This window comes from Chiloscyllium punctatum, chromosome 24, assembly GCF_047496795.1.
Source record: "Chiloscyllium punctatum isolate Juve2018m chromosome 24, sChiPun1.3, whole genome shotgun sequence".
NCBI classification, from domain to species: domain Eukaryota; kingdom Metazoa; phylum Chordata; class Chondrichthyes; order Orectolobiformes; family Hemiscylliidae; genus Chiloscyllium; species Chiloscyllium punctatum.
Window position 1 is genome coordinate 65543570 of NC_092762.1, and position 16318 is coordinate 65559887.

The window sequence follows — 16318 nt, forward strand, 5'->3', positions numbered from 1 at the left end:
AGGCCTAGAAACCTGAAATGCACCCAATTGAGTGCATTTCAGTCAATAATGTGCCTTGTGATTATGATATGGGTTCTGTCTGGCTCCCAACGATGGCATTATAATGAACGTTTACCCTGTTTTGGAGAGATCATTATCATGAACCGATTGTACATATAGCACTGTTTCCTGCTGACATCGCTGTTGTGGATTTAATGTTGGGCTTTATTCTAATCTTTGTGCTACGCTGTATATTTTATGCAGTTCATTATCCCACCCACAGCACAATTAACTGTGCTTAGTGAGCAACTCTAACAAAAACAAACACACAAGCTAACATGCAATTCATGAAGGTGCACAAAAAAGTAGATTGCCCTGTGGTCTGTTTATATTGGTCCAAGTCTCATTGTACAACACCCAACATCAGAATGATAGGAAGAAACTAGTCATTCTGGAAGTAAAATGCAATAAGCTCTATTTTTCATTTGAAAGCTCAAGCCAATACAGTAAAACATTCAAACAAGTTAACAACCTGAAATTGCTGGAACAGGATATTTTGCCATGTACCTGTCTGCATGGTTAGATAGAAGTTTTTTTCTGCACTATTGAAATTAAAAAAGTAACAGGAATTCTGAGCTGGTTACAGGGACAAGAAGAGATGTCTTCTTCTTCTTTGGCAATTCTTCAATTGAGGATGGCTCATTTCCACTCTGGTTTGATCTCTCTGACGTGGCTGAAATGCATAATCTGTAGACTCTGTCATGTGGAGCAAGTTTTGCTTGGAGGGTTGGATAGATGAAGGCTGGTATCCTGTTTTTGATACCTCAGTTTCACTCAGTATGCTCCTAATGAAGCCTCTTGAGGTACTTGACTCCCCTCTGCAATCAACCTTCTCCATTTGGTTCATTCACAACAGACTTACAAAGGACAGTGTTGCTGATGTTTAGTGATTAGCTCCTTGAAATTGGGTATTTTGATTTGGGAGATGATGCTGCTGTGGCACCATCTTGCTTGTCATTGCAGTTAGAAGATCCTGTGAATGCACTAATGGTCATGCCACTCCTATGCTGTGAAGTGTCTATGTAGGTTGTCCAAGTCTCCAAAGCATATAGGAACATGGAGGTTATTTATGTCCAGGAAACCATGTTTCAGATCCATAGGACATCTGGGAACTTAGTAAACAGTGGATACAAACCCTTGTGGGTATTAATTCTAGCATACGTCTGCGAATTCTCATCTAACTGCAAATGCAAGTCCACATGGCTCATGTCCAGCTTTGTGAAGGACATCCCCCTGCCAGTTTTGCGTACAAATTCCCTGTGCAAGGCATTAGATATTTATCCAGCTGTGAGAAGCAGTTTACTGTTTCTTTAAAATCCCCATGAAGGTGAACTGACCAGTCAGGCTTCACAATCGGTACAACCAATGCTGTCCAATCTGTGATTGGTTCTGATTTGGATATTGCAAAGCAATTTAACTGTTCCAAACCAGATGTAGGTGAGCTTTCCAGAGTGTGCACTCTCCTGGATACTGGCCTATGAGTTCTCTTACTCAATTTAGGTCTAGTGGGACTCTTGCTGTCTCGAACCCACGTACTGGCAGCAACTACAATGGCTCGCTGGCCCGGATCCTGAAGAAAATTTTGACCATTTAACTGAGGCTTGGCTTTGTTTTGGGGTTTTGCTGTGGGTTGACCCAGAGTCCTTTTATTCAGGATATGTCCTGAGTAAGGCTATGTAATTAGTGTTCCCCAAGTTCAGTCAGACTGGTGACGGTGTCCACTTCCATCAGAATACTGTGCAATTCAGATGCTCCACTTGCTGCATTTTCCAAGGATAAAGCCAGTTGTAGTGCCTGCTTGAAAGCCAGTTGGGCTTCAGTTATTAGCATGGATTTGCATGGTTGCATCATTAATCACACATACCGAAAGTTCTCCTAGCATCTCATAAAGGGTTAAACCAAAGTCACATGCCTCTGCTGGTCATCTTAACCTCGTCAAAAATCCTGATACACATTCCCTTGGTTCTCAAATTGCTGTGTAAAACTTATAGCATCTCAGAATTAGAGGAGGTTTCGGGACGTATTATTCCTTAACTAAATCTGTCAACTCTTGGAAGGTTTTGGTATCTGGTGCCTCAGGGAAAATTAGGCTCCTAAGAACTGAAAAAGCTGCAGAGTCCACAAGCTGTCAGGCGAATTACTCATTGCTTTTCATCTACCTCAATGTCATTTGCCCAGAAAAAATACGCATTCTTTCCACATACTAGTCTTTGACAGCAGGATTGAATGAGTCAAACTTCCCAAATAATGGCATGATACTAGAAATTCTTACTCTAACTCAAAAGTGACTGTTGCGTGCAACTTTATTCAGGTGTGTGCTTTTCTCTTGCTGCCACTGAAATAACTCCACAGAGGCCAATATCCCATCACCAAATTACCCTTCATTTACACTGATCCAACTCCTTCAGAGCCAGCTCTCGGAGTAAACCCTCCTGTTTATAGCTGTCAGCCAGGCCTCCCTGATTGAACAAGCTAACAGCCCCAATCAAGGAACTCATACTCTCTGTGGCTGACCTTATTGAGATCTGAAGGCAGGAGAATAACACTAAGTGAATTGTTCATTTGGAGAGCTAACAAAAATATGATGGGTCACATGGCCTCCTTATCTCACCTTTTGATTGGGACTTTACATCCTTTGGACTCAATGTTGAGTGCAATAATTTCAGACTGTCACCACTTAACTGTTTCTGCTGTTTCAAGTGTCTTCTCATCTGACCTACCTTTCACTTTTTTGCTTATCCCATTGCCATCCGTGGTTGTCTTGCACCATAATTTCTCTTGTCATTTAATTCTGTTAGCTCCCACACTTGCGTTCTTTTTATTCTCCTCCCACATTTCCCACCCCCTTCCATCTGTGAAACCTGGTATGATTACAAAGAAAATTTACAGTCCAGGAACAGGCCCTTCGGCCCTCCAAGCCTGAGCTTTTCCAGGTTGTGACAGAAGACCATGCACTGAAGTACAGGCCATTCTGCTGTAACACATGTTTAGTTAACACAAATTCACTATAACACAATTGACGAATTGGATACACTACTTCTAAAGTGCAAAGTTTTAAAGCGTGTATTGGCTGTAATGCGATTCTGGTCGCATTAGTTTAAATGATGTTGCTCGTACACGATTTTTTTATAACACGGGATTGCACGAGAATGGAACTACTGTGTTATAGCAGAACTGACTGTACTTAACTCTCGTCCTCTTTGCAGATGTTCCAGAATGTTCTATTTTATTTGTCTCATGCGGAATTTTCCGTTTGTTTTCCTGTGGCCTTTCCAAGACACAATGCTAGACAGCTTGGTGCATCCGGATCTGTCATTGACTCCTAGCTCTGCAGCAGTTATGGGAATGGCCTGAGTCATTCCAAATACGCTGTTGGCAGATTCTGGCCTAGTTTCCATCCCCGACAATAATTTTTGTGTCTCTCCAGTAACAGTCAGAAGGTCCCTCAGGCCCTTGCTTTATTTTTTGATATCCCCCTAGTTCCAGTCAAGAAATAGATGTGGGCCAGGACATGGATATGCAGCAGCTGTTGGAGTACAGTAGGGACCCAGAGAAGAAAGTTGGCCTTTCTATCAGGAGGCGAAAGGAAATTAAAATATCACAATAAACAAGCAAAATACAGGAGACTCACCAATTTGTAACTTGTGGATGATCTGCCTGCTGATCTTAACACTCAGGGATTTAAGGGCACAATTTGACTACATAACTGAACAATACACACCACATTCTCCTTGAGATTTATAGGCAGAAGAAAGATTCTTGAATTAAATGACCTGGAATTGTTAAGATTTCAAATGCTGGCTTCACATTTGTTTGTATGAAACCGTTTCCTGTCAGAGTGAAAACCAAGGTGGGTACACAGCTGTGTATATCTTACTGTGTGAAAAGGGGCTTTTTACTAACTGGTTGCAGTTACTCACTGGCTTCTCAGGTTGACCACACTACTTCCTGGCTATGTTAAAAAGCTCATTATCTAAGCAAAAGAAATTGAAACAAATTCTTAAACTCCTTCCAAGTAGTGAAAATGCAATTCCTTCATGACATTGAAGGTGGCAGATTAATGATTGACTTACAGAACAAGTCAGCTCAGGGAGAAAGCTGACAAATGAGAAAGTGGTTATATAAAGTTGCAAAAATCTCCCTTGGGTGATTTGTTACTGATATTTGTTTAAAAGAGCTGACCTCATTTGACAATGTAGCCGAAATTGCATTTTTGCATAATTTAAATCAAAATTGCAGATTGAAACAACTCTTGAATCACTGCTGGGGACATGGGGACTGCTATAATTTTTGGTAAAGTAAAACCAGAGGCTGAATCTTACCATATTTTGACAAAATGTCGTTTTTGTTCAGCTTTGGAGAGACCCAGCTGGTTTTCTCATAAGATTATCCCAAACTCGTCTCAGGGAGAGGCTGAATAGGCTGGAGCGTTGGAGGCTGAAGGTTTATAAAGTCTCGTGGAGCATGGATAGCATGAATAACCAAGTTCTATTTCCTAGGGTGGGGGAGTACAAAACTACAGGACCGAGGTTTAAGGTGAGAGGGAAAAATTTAAAAATGAACTGAGGGGCAACATTTTCATAGAGAAGGTGGTGTGTGTATGGAATGGGCTGTCAGAGGAAGTGCTGGAGGCTGGTACAATTACAGCATTTAAAAGGCATCTGGATAGGTATATGTAGGGTTTGGAGGGATAGCGGTCAAATGTTGGGAAATGGGACTAGGTCAGATTGGGATATCTGGTCGGCATGGACGAGTTGGACCAAAGGGTCTGTTTCTGTGCTGATTGACTCTTTGACTCTATGAGTGCCAAACCTTTCCTATGCCCCCTCCCTTGCCCGATGTTCACCTGATTCTCCCATTTGCCACAGTTCATGATGCTTGCCACTGTGTGGATATCCTGGCATTCACTGGCGTCCTTGCTGCCGGTGTCATATAAAATACACAGCTAGTCTACACATTCTTTCCAGGTGTGGTAGAGAAGGGAAAATTGATGCCCGCTTTGCAGACAGGCACCTGGAGGTCCTCGTAGATGGAACAGTGCAGAGGAAGAATGTTCTCTTCCCCAGGACCGCCAGAGAAGGTCACAACACCGGACCCTGCCAAACTGGTCTGAGCTTGCCACCCAGTTTGCTACAGTCTCCATGGCCTGGAGAAATTCCCAGCACCACATAAGGAAGCTCAATGACCTTCTCCAGTTTGCCGGAGTAAATGTCACCCTTTTCTCTCTGCTACCTCTGTCTCATTCTATCTTTGCTACTGCACACAAGGCTCATGCTCTGCCACGTTAATATTCCATGCAACATCTTCCCTCACTCACTGTCACCCACTTTTACCCCTGCACAATACCGAGTCTGCCTGGCCTCAGTGCTGCCTACTCACTCACCTGGGGCACTTCAGTGATTTTCCCCCATCTACACCAGCACTAACAGCTGTGCTACCCACCATCACATCCCTCAATGCCTCCATCTCTCTCAGTCCAGGAGAACACATCCCAGAACAGAGCTGACAGGGTCAGATCTTGACCCTCACCTGCAGGGACCACTCTTGTGGGGATGTGGAAATGTTCATTACTTGGTAATCAAACAACATTGTTATGTCAAGATTAGAGTGGCATTGGAAAAGCACAGCAGGTCAGGCAGCATCCAAGGAGCAGGAAAATCAAAGTTTCGTGCAGGCACCCTTCAACAGGAATGATGAAGGGCTCCTGCCCGAAACGTTGATTTTCCTGCTCCTTGGATGCTGCCTGACCTGCTGTGCTTTTCCAGGACCTGTCTAATCTTGACTCTAATCTCCAGCATTTGCAGTCCTCACTTTTGCCAACATTGTTATGTGTCATGCAAACCTCCCATTATCCCCACAGTGCATTTCCTTTTAACCTCTACACCTCCCTCAAAACAGTCTCTGTATTTTCTCCTACAGGTACCAGAGTGTTGTTCACTATGGCTACAGTCAAGAGGGCTACCCTGAAAGCCTCTCCACATCCCTCCACCTCTGAAGAAGACAGTACAGATACCTCAGAAGAAGCACTGGCAAAGCTGCCTTCCACTCCCAGAGACAGACACACGTACACACCACAAACAAACACACACACACACACCCACACACACATTCACACACTCACTCACTCACCAACCAGCTCAGATATTAAAACCTCAAAGGGTATGTTATCCAGTGTACAGTTGGACGTACTTCACTACCATATCTCTACAGTTAGTAGAGAGAGAACCACCCCAGGTCATTGGCACTCAGAGGGGGCTGAAGAGAACACTCTGGTCCCAGAAATAAGGGAGTTCAGCCATGTACACAAGCTGACATAGGAGCAGCGGCAGGTTTGTTGGCAACATTATAACACAAAAACTGCAGCAATGATGTTTGCACTATGATGCTTCTGGCATGTGAGAGATTGGCAGCTTCCATCGACAGGTTGGCAGCTGCTGTAGAGAGTCAGGACCAACACTCTCAGAATCTGCTGGGTACGCACATTGACCTGCAGTCCATCATTCTAGTCATTACTGTTCAGCACCAATGACAAAGTGACAAGGGCAAGGGACCTTGAGCTCATACCAGGTGCCCCTTCCTCACAAGGAGACAGGGTAGTGTCAGTAGGCACCCAGCTCTAGGATTAACTACATGCAGAAACTTCCAGAAATCTTCTCTTAAGATGCCGCAGTCAGGAGCTAGGCTTCCATCTCCACCCTCAGCTCGGTTGGAGTTCAAACTGAGAAGGGTGCATTTGCCTCTGGACAGGAGCACACTCAGAATATCCGAGCTCTTTAAACAGAAACATCACTGGGTTAACAGCCAAATGTCTAAGGTGAATGGGATTGAGTATAGGACAACTTCCCTTCACCCAGCTACAGACCTTGAGACTGCACTGAGACAGAGTGTGTGGGAAAGAAATAAGATCTTCTGAGGGAACGTAGGTGGCAGAGGTGAAATATTACTGAACATAAGTTTCACATATATTCCCTTTGCTCATCATTATTCATGTGTAAATTTCTGCTGGAAAAGCACAGCCGGTCAGGCAGCATCCAAGGAGCAGGAGAATTGACTTTTTGGGCATAAGCCCTTTATCAGAAATGAGAAGGGCTGATGCCTGAAACATCAATTCTCCAGCTCCTCAGATACTGCCTGACCAGCTGTGCTTTTCCAGCACCACACTCTTCAACTCTGATCTCCAGTATCTGCAATCCTAACTTTCTCCTAGTGTGTAAGTTTCTGTCTAATTGCAACAGCAGCATTGAAGGTACAGAGCCCACTGAATCATTAGAGCTCCACAATGTTCCATGGTCCAGGCTGTGAAGTGAACAGCTCCTGTACTATATGTGAATCGCAACTACTTTAGTAACTAGGCTTCGTCTTCCCAGGTATTGCTATTGGATCTCAGGGATTAGTAAGATTCACTAATTATCTGACCTGAAAAGGTCAGTAATGCATGTAGTAAGGCGTTGGTCTGCATATTGGAAGATGCTGCCTAAGGGTCACAGGAATTTGGTGCTTACAAACATGTTTCAAATATAGCGTACGGATGTCTGTGGAGTGCTGTTGCTCTATGAAGGCCCTCACATCCTCAGCCTCCTCCTTCACAAAAGCACTAACCTTGCCCACACCAGATGTGGGCACAGTTATGTTCATCCTCATTGCAGATTGTTACTTACAGGGCAATGGCCACTCCTTGGACAGTGGGTTTCATGCTCCACCTCTCAGTGTTGGTGAACCTCCCCTACCTGACAGCCCTATAGGCTTCACATTTCCCCAAGTCAAGACCCAACCCCATCTATCTGAGTCTACCTCTATCTCCCACCATCAGCATCCAGTTCCAGGCATATAATGTAAACATACCAAATCGGTTGTTGCATCATCGCCCCGTGAAAGGCAGGGTACTGCTTACAGTTCACAACCTCCAACATGAACCCTATTGATCCCATGTTCTATTGCCCCTCTCCCCTGATGAGCTGCTTCCCCTTGCAGTGTTGTCATCTTCTCTGATGGTATTGTCCCATGATTAAGTTACCCATCTTTCCTCTCACAGTCTGGCCCACTGAAAACTACTGCTTACCTTTTAGTGGACAGAATCCTCAGGCCAACTGTGGCCCACTACCCCTTGAGTAACTTAGCCACACAGTCAAGAATGATCAGTGACCAGATGGCCAATTAATAACTGCCAAGTTCCTCAACTGTGTTCCCATGACTCCTCAGACTGTTGTACTAGATCCACAGGGCTGATGATAACCCGTTCCACAGACTAAAGAGGTATAGACTCCCTGATGTGACCATCTCAACCAAACACCAGACAATGCCAAGCCCCTTGATTGAACTCAGAAACTTTCTGTGCTGGGACCCTCTGACTGAAGGGTGTCTTCCTGTATTTCAGAAAGGACTAATCCCCTTACACATTGAGGCAAGACCATTTGCTTGCAGCACATGCAGTATGTTTGCCACATAAGCTACTGGTAAATGTGAGCTTGACAGAGGAGATGCTTAGAACATTTCCACCAGTGGAGGAATCACAAACTAGTCACAAATAACAGGACACTCATTTAAACTGAGAGGCAAAAGACTTTCTTCTCCCATAGGATAGTGAATGTGTGAAAGTCTCTACCCAAAGAGTTATGAGGCTGGATCACTGAAAGCATTTAAAGAGGAGGTAGTTAAGATTTATTGAAATATTGGCAAGTTGAGGGCTGTGATGAGCTGTTATGAAAGAGGAGTAGAGGTCAGGGCAGATCAGCCATGAACTAGTAGATCGGCAGGGCAGGCTTGATGGGCTATAAGGCATACTCCTGACCCTGTTTCTTATCCTCTTATGGTGCAAGAGTTAGATGAAGTAGCACACTGTCATACAGCAAGATGTCCACCTCTCTGAATGATCACTGCTGGCAACCAAGGATATGCTCCCTGGCTTGCTGTCTGTGCTAAACTACAAGGCAATGCTGTGAGTCTTTAAATCCTGGTGGAGCGGGCAGAGTACCAAAAGGCAAGGCTGGGATACTCTGAGCCATCCAGGAAGGTGCTAACTGAGTGTACATTAAGAGGGTGAGCTAGCAGGCTTGAGACACAGCCTGTTCTATTCTGAGAGTTGGGTGCCTGTTGTGGTAGCCCGTTCAGAAAATGTACTGATTCTCAAGCCCAACTAGTCCTGGGGTTGTCACAAATGTTAATGGTCTAATTAAAGTCACAAAGACCCTGATTTACTTCTCTTTTAGAATCAAGTTATCAGAAAGCACTAACCAGATTTCTGTACAAGATTAGTTGTTTCTTACAAATAAGTAAATTCTAATCAGAAATAAATAACTATGAATTGTCAACATATCGCTTAACTAGTTAAAACTCTAACCACCTTTTAAAACTTCTACACACACACAAACAAAAAAAAGAATATCCTTTATTGTGACGTGTACTGCATTGTAGAAGTGAAAAGCTTTTACAATGTCTGTCTCTTATGGCGCCATCTTAGGTACAAATACCAATGTACAAATCTCAAATACATAAGAAGAATAAAATAGTTGCATAGATTTTCTGGTGGAGGGAAAAAAATAATTAATGAACCACAGTTCCATGGCACTGGTCCACATGATTTACTAAAATGATCCTTTTGGTTTGCCTTCTTAAATCTATTTTCTTTTGGTGCCTTAACCTCTTTGCAGGAGATGTAGGGCAATTGGTACACAAGTTACAAAGTCTCTTAGTTACCTGTAAAAGCAAGAGCTTACAGCAACCAGTAGGAGAAAATAAATGGCTTTCTTCAAGCTTCAACTATTTTGAATATAGAGAAGCAACCTCCCTTTTCAGCGCACTGAAGACTCTTCATTGCTATCATTCATATCCACAAGCTACTCAGCTACCCAGGAACCAGAGAGCTATGTCAGGCTGATAACCTTTGGCATATACAGTTGGGCAGAGTTGCACCAACTAATCAACTAATTATTGCCAGCTAAATCTCAATTTGCATACACCCTCTGGTATTAAACTGTTTACAAACAGCTTCCACTCTTATTTGAATAAAGCAGCAGTGTAAACAGCACACATAATGAGTATCAGTAGCTTGCTTTTAAAAGCACAGCAATTCCTTCCACAATCCTTGGTTTTAAAACAGTCATTTTTTTTCCACTTCAGTCCACAATACAGCATAAAATAATAGTCATTACACTGTCGCTCAGCACAAAATGTCCTTGCAGCATTATTCCAATTATAGTTGCCAGTGCACCATGACAGTGAAGAAACTTACTGGAGGTGGGTCAGAGAAGCGCCATAATGATACAGGAAAGCTGGCACATGTTGGATGCTGGTGCCTGTAAACGTTAGGTGTGCATGGCCACAGGCCATTGAGCATGCTCTGAGATAGGAGCATAGGAACTGAAATAAGTCATTCAGCCCCTTAAGCCTGTTCCACCATTCAGTTAGATCATAGCTGATCTGTGGCTTAACTCAATCTACCTGTCTTTGGCACATATCCCTTAATACCTTTGCTCAACAAAAATTTAAAGATTTAAACTTAAACTGATCCATCATCTACTGTCATTTGTGGAAGAGAGTTCCAAACCTCCACCACTCATGGTGTATAGAAGTGATTTCTAACATCTCTCCAGAATGGTTGGCCTTAATTCTCAGATTACACCCCCTAGTTCTAGAATCCCCAACTAGTGGAAGTAGTTTATCTTTGTCTACCCTGTTGTTTTTCCCATTAATATCTTGAAGACTTCAATTAGATCACCCCTTAATCTTATAAATTCTAGAGAAAACAGGCCTAGTTTTTATAATGTCTCCTTATAACTTAACCCTGACGTCCAGGTATCATTTTTATAAGCCAGGTACCCACTCAGACTTTCATGTCAGGAATTCTGGGCTTCTAGTTTACACCTGGTGGGTGGAAGAATGGGAAACTGCATCCTGACATGGTAACATTAGGTAGTAATGAGGGTGATGATGAACAATAATTCCCATTACTAAGCCTCTTGCTGCTCACTAGTGAAAATCTCATCTTGGCATCAAGGACTTAGTTGGAAATGCAATTTGTTGCTCCCAATGTTGAGAAAGGTCTACTCAACTTCTCATTTGATTCTCCTAAATTTCTTGCCATTGCCCACATAGTTCAGGTCCTGGGAAGACTTTGCCCCAGGAATTGCTGACCCTGTAGAGCTGTGTACTGAAAAAGTACATTTAGTTTCTGTTCTGGTGTTAAAACCACGACTCCATTCAAACTAAAATCAAAACTCTGTTCAAACCTTGACTGTGCGAGAGAAGACACATCAAACTTTTCTTGGATTACCTCTCCCAGAAAATGTAAATCTTATTGATTTTTATCCATTTTATGTTGTTACAGTTTGTTCACGATGACTGCACTTAAAGTAATTTATCGGACGTGGTATTGCCTGAGGATATTACTGAAACATGTCAAAGACTCTTTATAAAGTGCATTCTCATCCTTTGTTACTTTAACCCTTCAATCTCTCTCACTCTACAACTTTCTTTCCAAAATTAGAAGATTCAAATACAAAGCGTTACATCTGATACACTCATGGTAACTGTAACATTTTATTGCAGAACCGTCAATATTTGGAAAATTAGTGCAATGTGTTTATGAAAGAATGTGAATCAGATCACAAAGGCATTTAAGCTCATGAAATTGTGCTAATTTTTACAAGCTTGTTAAAATTGATCATAATTTTAAAGCAAAATGCACAGATTGGTCAGTAAATCTGCACTTGACAATATACTAAAAACAAACCTGTCAGAATATTATATCAGTTCTAAATCACAACTGTGGTTGTATGTCCCTCTTGCCTCATTTTGCCTGTCCTGCTCTAAATAATAATCTTTCAACAGCGTAACTGAGGACTCCTGTCACAGAATTAATTCTCATCAGTCACCATTTGCAGTTTGGAACTTTGTTATTAAAGGCAGGACAATAGGTAGCCAGTGGGTAATAACAGCCAGAGTCCTCACTAAATAATGGAAAGCATCTGAGATTCAGTGTGAAAAGTGAAGATGAGTTGTAATCTAATGGGAGTGGAGACAAAGCATGGATGGGGCTGCAACATTTTGATAAAATCACCAGAACTTTTTTTTAACCCCTGTTTCTGTCTTCAGCCTTGTTACCTCATCTGGCCTCTTTGACAGTAAAGTCACTCACAATACAAGCCTACTGCCAGTTGTTAAGAAGTAATTGAAGCACACAATGATATTGATGAGATCTGAACAATCATTTATGGTTATACTTGACTTCTCTCTCATTGTTATTGATATTAGAAAACAACAAACCTTTGTGAAAATCGATACCTACCACCACAAGTTATCACTTTATACAAAGAATTTGGACCGATTATGCAGTGATGGTGCAATAGCTGTTTTACTCAGAAATTTGGAAGAAGCCCTCAATAATCATTATTCTTCAAGGTTTGGATTCCATTGGCCACAGGTCATGTGAATTGACATTCTTTAAGTACAGCACGCAAAGACTTGAACAAATAGCCCAAATGTTGTTTGACATTGCATATAAAACAAGCAAGGTATAATTTCCATGAGGTTCCCCAAACCTCTGTTGTATCTTCAACAGAAGCACCAACAGAAACCCCAGGCAAGTAATGTAATCACCATGGTAGAGCAGGAGAATATCAATGAAAATCGCTGTCAAACACTTCTGACAATGCAGCACTCCCTCTGAGTTGCATTGTCAGTCTGGAGAATGTACTCAAGTTCCAAAGAGTGAGGCTTAAACCCTCAATTTTATGATTCTGAGTGGTATCGGATGACCCACATTTTTCTCAATATTTCACAAGGTACATTATACTCTTATTTTTATTGAAAAGTCAATTTCAGTTCTAAATTGCTCATTCCAAAATACAGGATATTCAGATGCCTGCTTAATTATCTCTTTTATTTTGTTGGTGATGGACAGAGTTCACTTTATATTTATTTTGTGACTGCCTGAAGCCATGCTTTCTATGTTCTCGTAGTTCCTGGCACAGTCATACAACTACGCATTTTCTGCTTCCATGCCAAAAGCCTGTCCCCTGTAGAGTTAGTGTAACAGAAACATTTTGTTCCTTAGTTGTTGCCAGTTCTAGATTTTGTATAAAAGCCACGTGGTTCAACAGTTCAAACTCAACAGTTGGCCAGACTCTAATTCACAAACACATTCCTGGAGGTAACACTTAGGCTGTTATTTTACACCAAGATTTTGACGTGGTACTGCATGACATTAAAGTCAGCTAGTATAACAGACTTCATTCGAAACATTGTTTTCCCAAGTCATACAGTCATGTATTTTGTTAAGTAAAGGAACTCAAGTTGTTTATTATTTAAATGCTTCATTTGTTGTCTGCATAGTTGTACAAAAAGCAACATCACCTAATCTATGAAAATATTAATCATCAATATATTTAGCTAAGTTAATCAGTTAACCTTATTTGCTTATGACTGGATGTTATGGCCAACAAGATTAGCCTCAGTTACCCCGCCCTTTACAGAAGCTGCCTGACTTTCATTCCGATTATATCATTGGAATGAGCATTATAGAGATTCTATAACACGCAGGCGATCCATTCCACCAGATCATTTGAGAATCTGTCATGTGTCTGTCCAGCTAACTAGCCTGTCTACATTCTCATGAAGTCTGCTGCTATCCCCACCACTACTACATGCCGAATTTTATATCATTTGCAAAGTTCAGAACCATACTCAGTGTACCTAATATATTTATCCAGCAACTAAATTCGCCCTAATCATAATTGCTGCAATATCTTTCCTCCATTTAGATAGAACAATGTTTGTTCACATTACTCCCTGCCTCCTACCCTTTTATCAGTTACCAAAGCCCCATTAATTCCGTGTGCCTCTGTCTTCCTCTATGTTGTACTTTATCAAATATCTTTTGGAAGTCCATATATACAAAACTGATCATTCTATTTTTGTCAATTTTTGCTGTTACAAAGAACTTTAAGTTAGTTTGACAAAATTCCTCCTGAACAAATCCATAATGCAGAAGCTAAAAATCACACACAACACAAGGTTATAGTCCAACAGGTTTATTTGGAAGCGCTAGCATTTGAAGTGCCACTCCTTCATCAGGAACAGCACTCTGAAAGTTAGTGTTTCCAAATAAACCTGTTGGACTATAACCTGGTGTTGTGTGTGATTTTTAACTTTATCCACCCCAGTCCAACACCGGCACCTCCAAGTCATAATGCATTAATCCTTGCTTCTTGAAGTGAGAATTCTTTTTCCCTTGACATTGACCACTAATATTTTTTCCGCTGTCATTTATCTTTACAGGCCTAGCTACCAGGCTTAACCCATTTTCCTACTTTTGGAAAAGGGCATAATCTTTGCAATTATGCAAAGTAGTATGGGGAGCTGATAACCATGATATTGTCACTGGACTAGTAATCCAGCGAGGCAGGTCATGTTCTGAGGATCCAGAACCATCAAGACAGATGGTAGAAATTGAATTCAACAAAAATCTGGAATTAAAAGCTTAATGATGATTACACAACTATAGTTGTAAGAACACATCTGGTTCACTAATGTCCTTTAGGGAACGAAATTGCTGTCTTTATCTTATATGACTCCAGACTTACAGCTATATGGTTGACTCCTAAATGACCTCTGAAATTTGCTGGCAAGCTACTCAGTTCAAGGGCAATTAACCATTCACAGCAAATGCAGGGCCTTGAGATTGATGCCCACATCCTATGAAAGAATAAATTAAAATTGTTATTAGTAATTTTGTGGTGTGATGTTAAGAAAATATACATTGCAGATTTCCAATGAAAAACACTCAACATGAAAAGCAAGGTCCACTCTCCATGCTTATTCCTCTACTAGATTAATGTTCATTATAATTTCTTCATTATGGTATTAGGAGGTACTGTCATGCAGTGAGGAGTAATCTGCCTTTGGGTTAGAAGATACAGCTTCAAATCCCACACCAAGACTTGATGGCCACAGAAGCTGCGTTAATGAAGTCGTTAAACAGGTTCATTGTCAACCTGCAAATCCGTCCAACATGGCTATGCAAACAAGTCTGAGTGAGACAATCCCCTGGTCAGCCAGAACCATCTGGTACCTGCAGCACAACACCCTTCCTGTATCAAAAGTCTTTAGGTATCGTGGTCTGTACTCTGTGGCAATTGTCCTCCTCACTTTGTGGGACTTAATCTTAATTTCTAAAATAACATACAGGAAAAGCAATGTGGACTGGAAATTACTATTTGTGAGAATAGCAAAGGTAATTTGTATTCTTTACTACTTTTGTGAGCATTCCTGGCAAGGCTACAATTTGTCGCCTGCCCCTAATTTCCCATCCGCAATACACTATTCACTATCCCAACAGAGATGTTAACATAATTATTTTGAACAGTTTGTGACTCTGTTAAATAAAACAATGTTATGAAATCATGTTAAATACACAAGTTTTATGTTTTAAGTTTTCAGAAGCTGAAATGTCTGAAATGCACAGAAGATAATCAGTAATCAACCATCAAAACATGGGCTAATGCTTCAATGATATTAACTCTTAAATTATGCCTTTATTTTGATTCTGTTTTGGTTTTAATGAGGGAACTGAATGAATAGAAAGAAATCAACCAATAAAACTAAGATAGCTAGGAAGGTAAGTTATCGAGAAGAGTGGGAGAATCTGCAAAGGGATATAGAAAGCTTAAGTCAGTGTGCAAACATTGGCAGGTGGAGTATAATGTGGGAAAATGTGAACTTATCCTCTTTGGCAGGAAAGATGTAAAAGTAACATAAAGGTTCAGTCTATAATTACTTTATCGGATCATAAGGCTGCTCTCCCATTACAGGGAGATGACTGGTGTTTGTTGAGAAGGAGAGTCCCTTACAGTACCTTAGCCAGTGCAGGACTTGAACTGTTGTTGGTTTTACTCTGCATCACAAACCAGCCTTCCGGCTCACTGAGATAACTAATCTCCTTAAAGTGGATAAATGTTGGAGAACTCAGTGATATAGAGGGACCTGGATGTTCTCATACATGAATTACATATATGCAGGTGTAGCCAGTGATTATGATAGCAACTGAACTGGTATTGTTTATTGCAAAGGGACTAGAATATAAAAGTTGGCAAGTTTAACTGCAGCTCTAAAGGGTCTTGGTGAGACCATGTCTGGATCACTGTGTAAACTCTTGATCTGCTTTTTGGAAAAAAAGATATCATTGCATTAGAAGCAAGTGAGAGAAGGGTTATCCTGGACTGAAGGACTATGTTATGAAGAAACCCACTGGATTTTAAAAGAATGAGTGGTGATCTTACAAAAA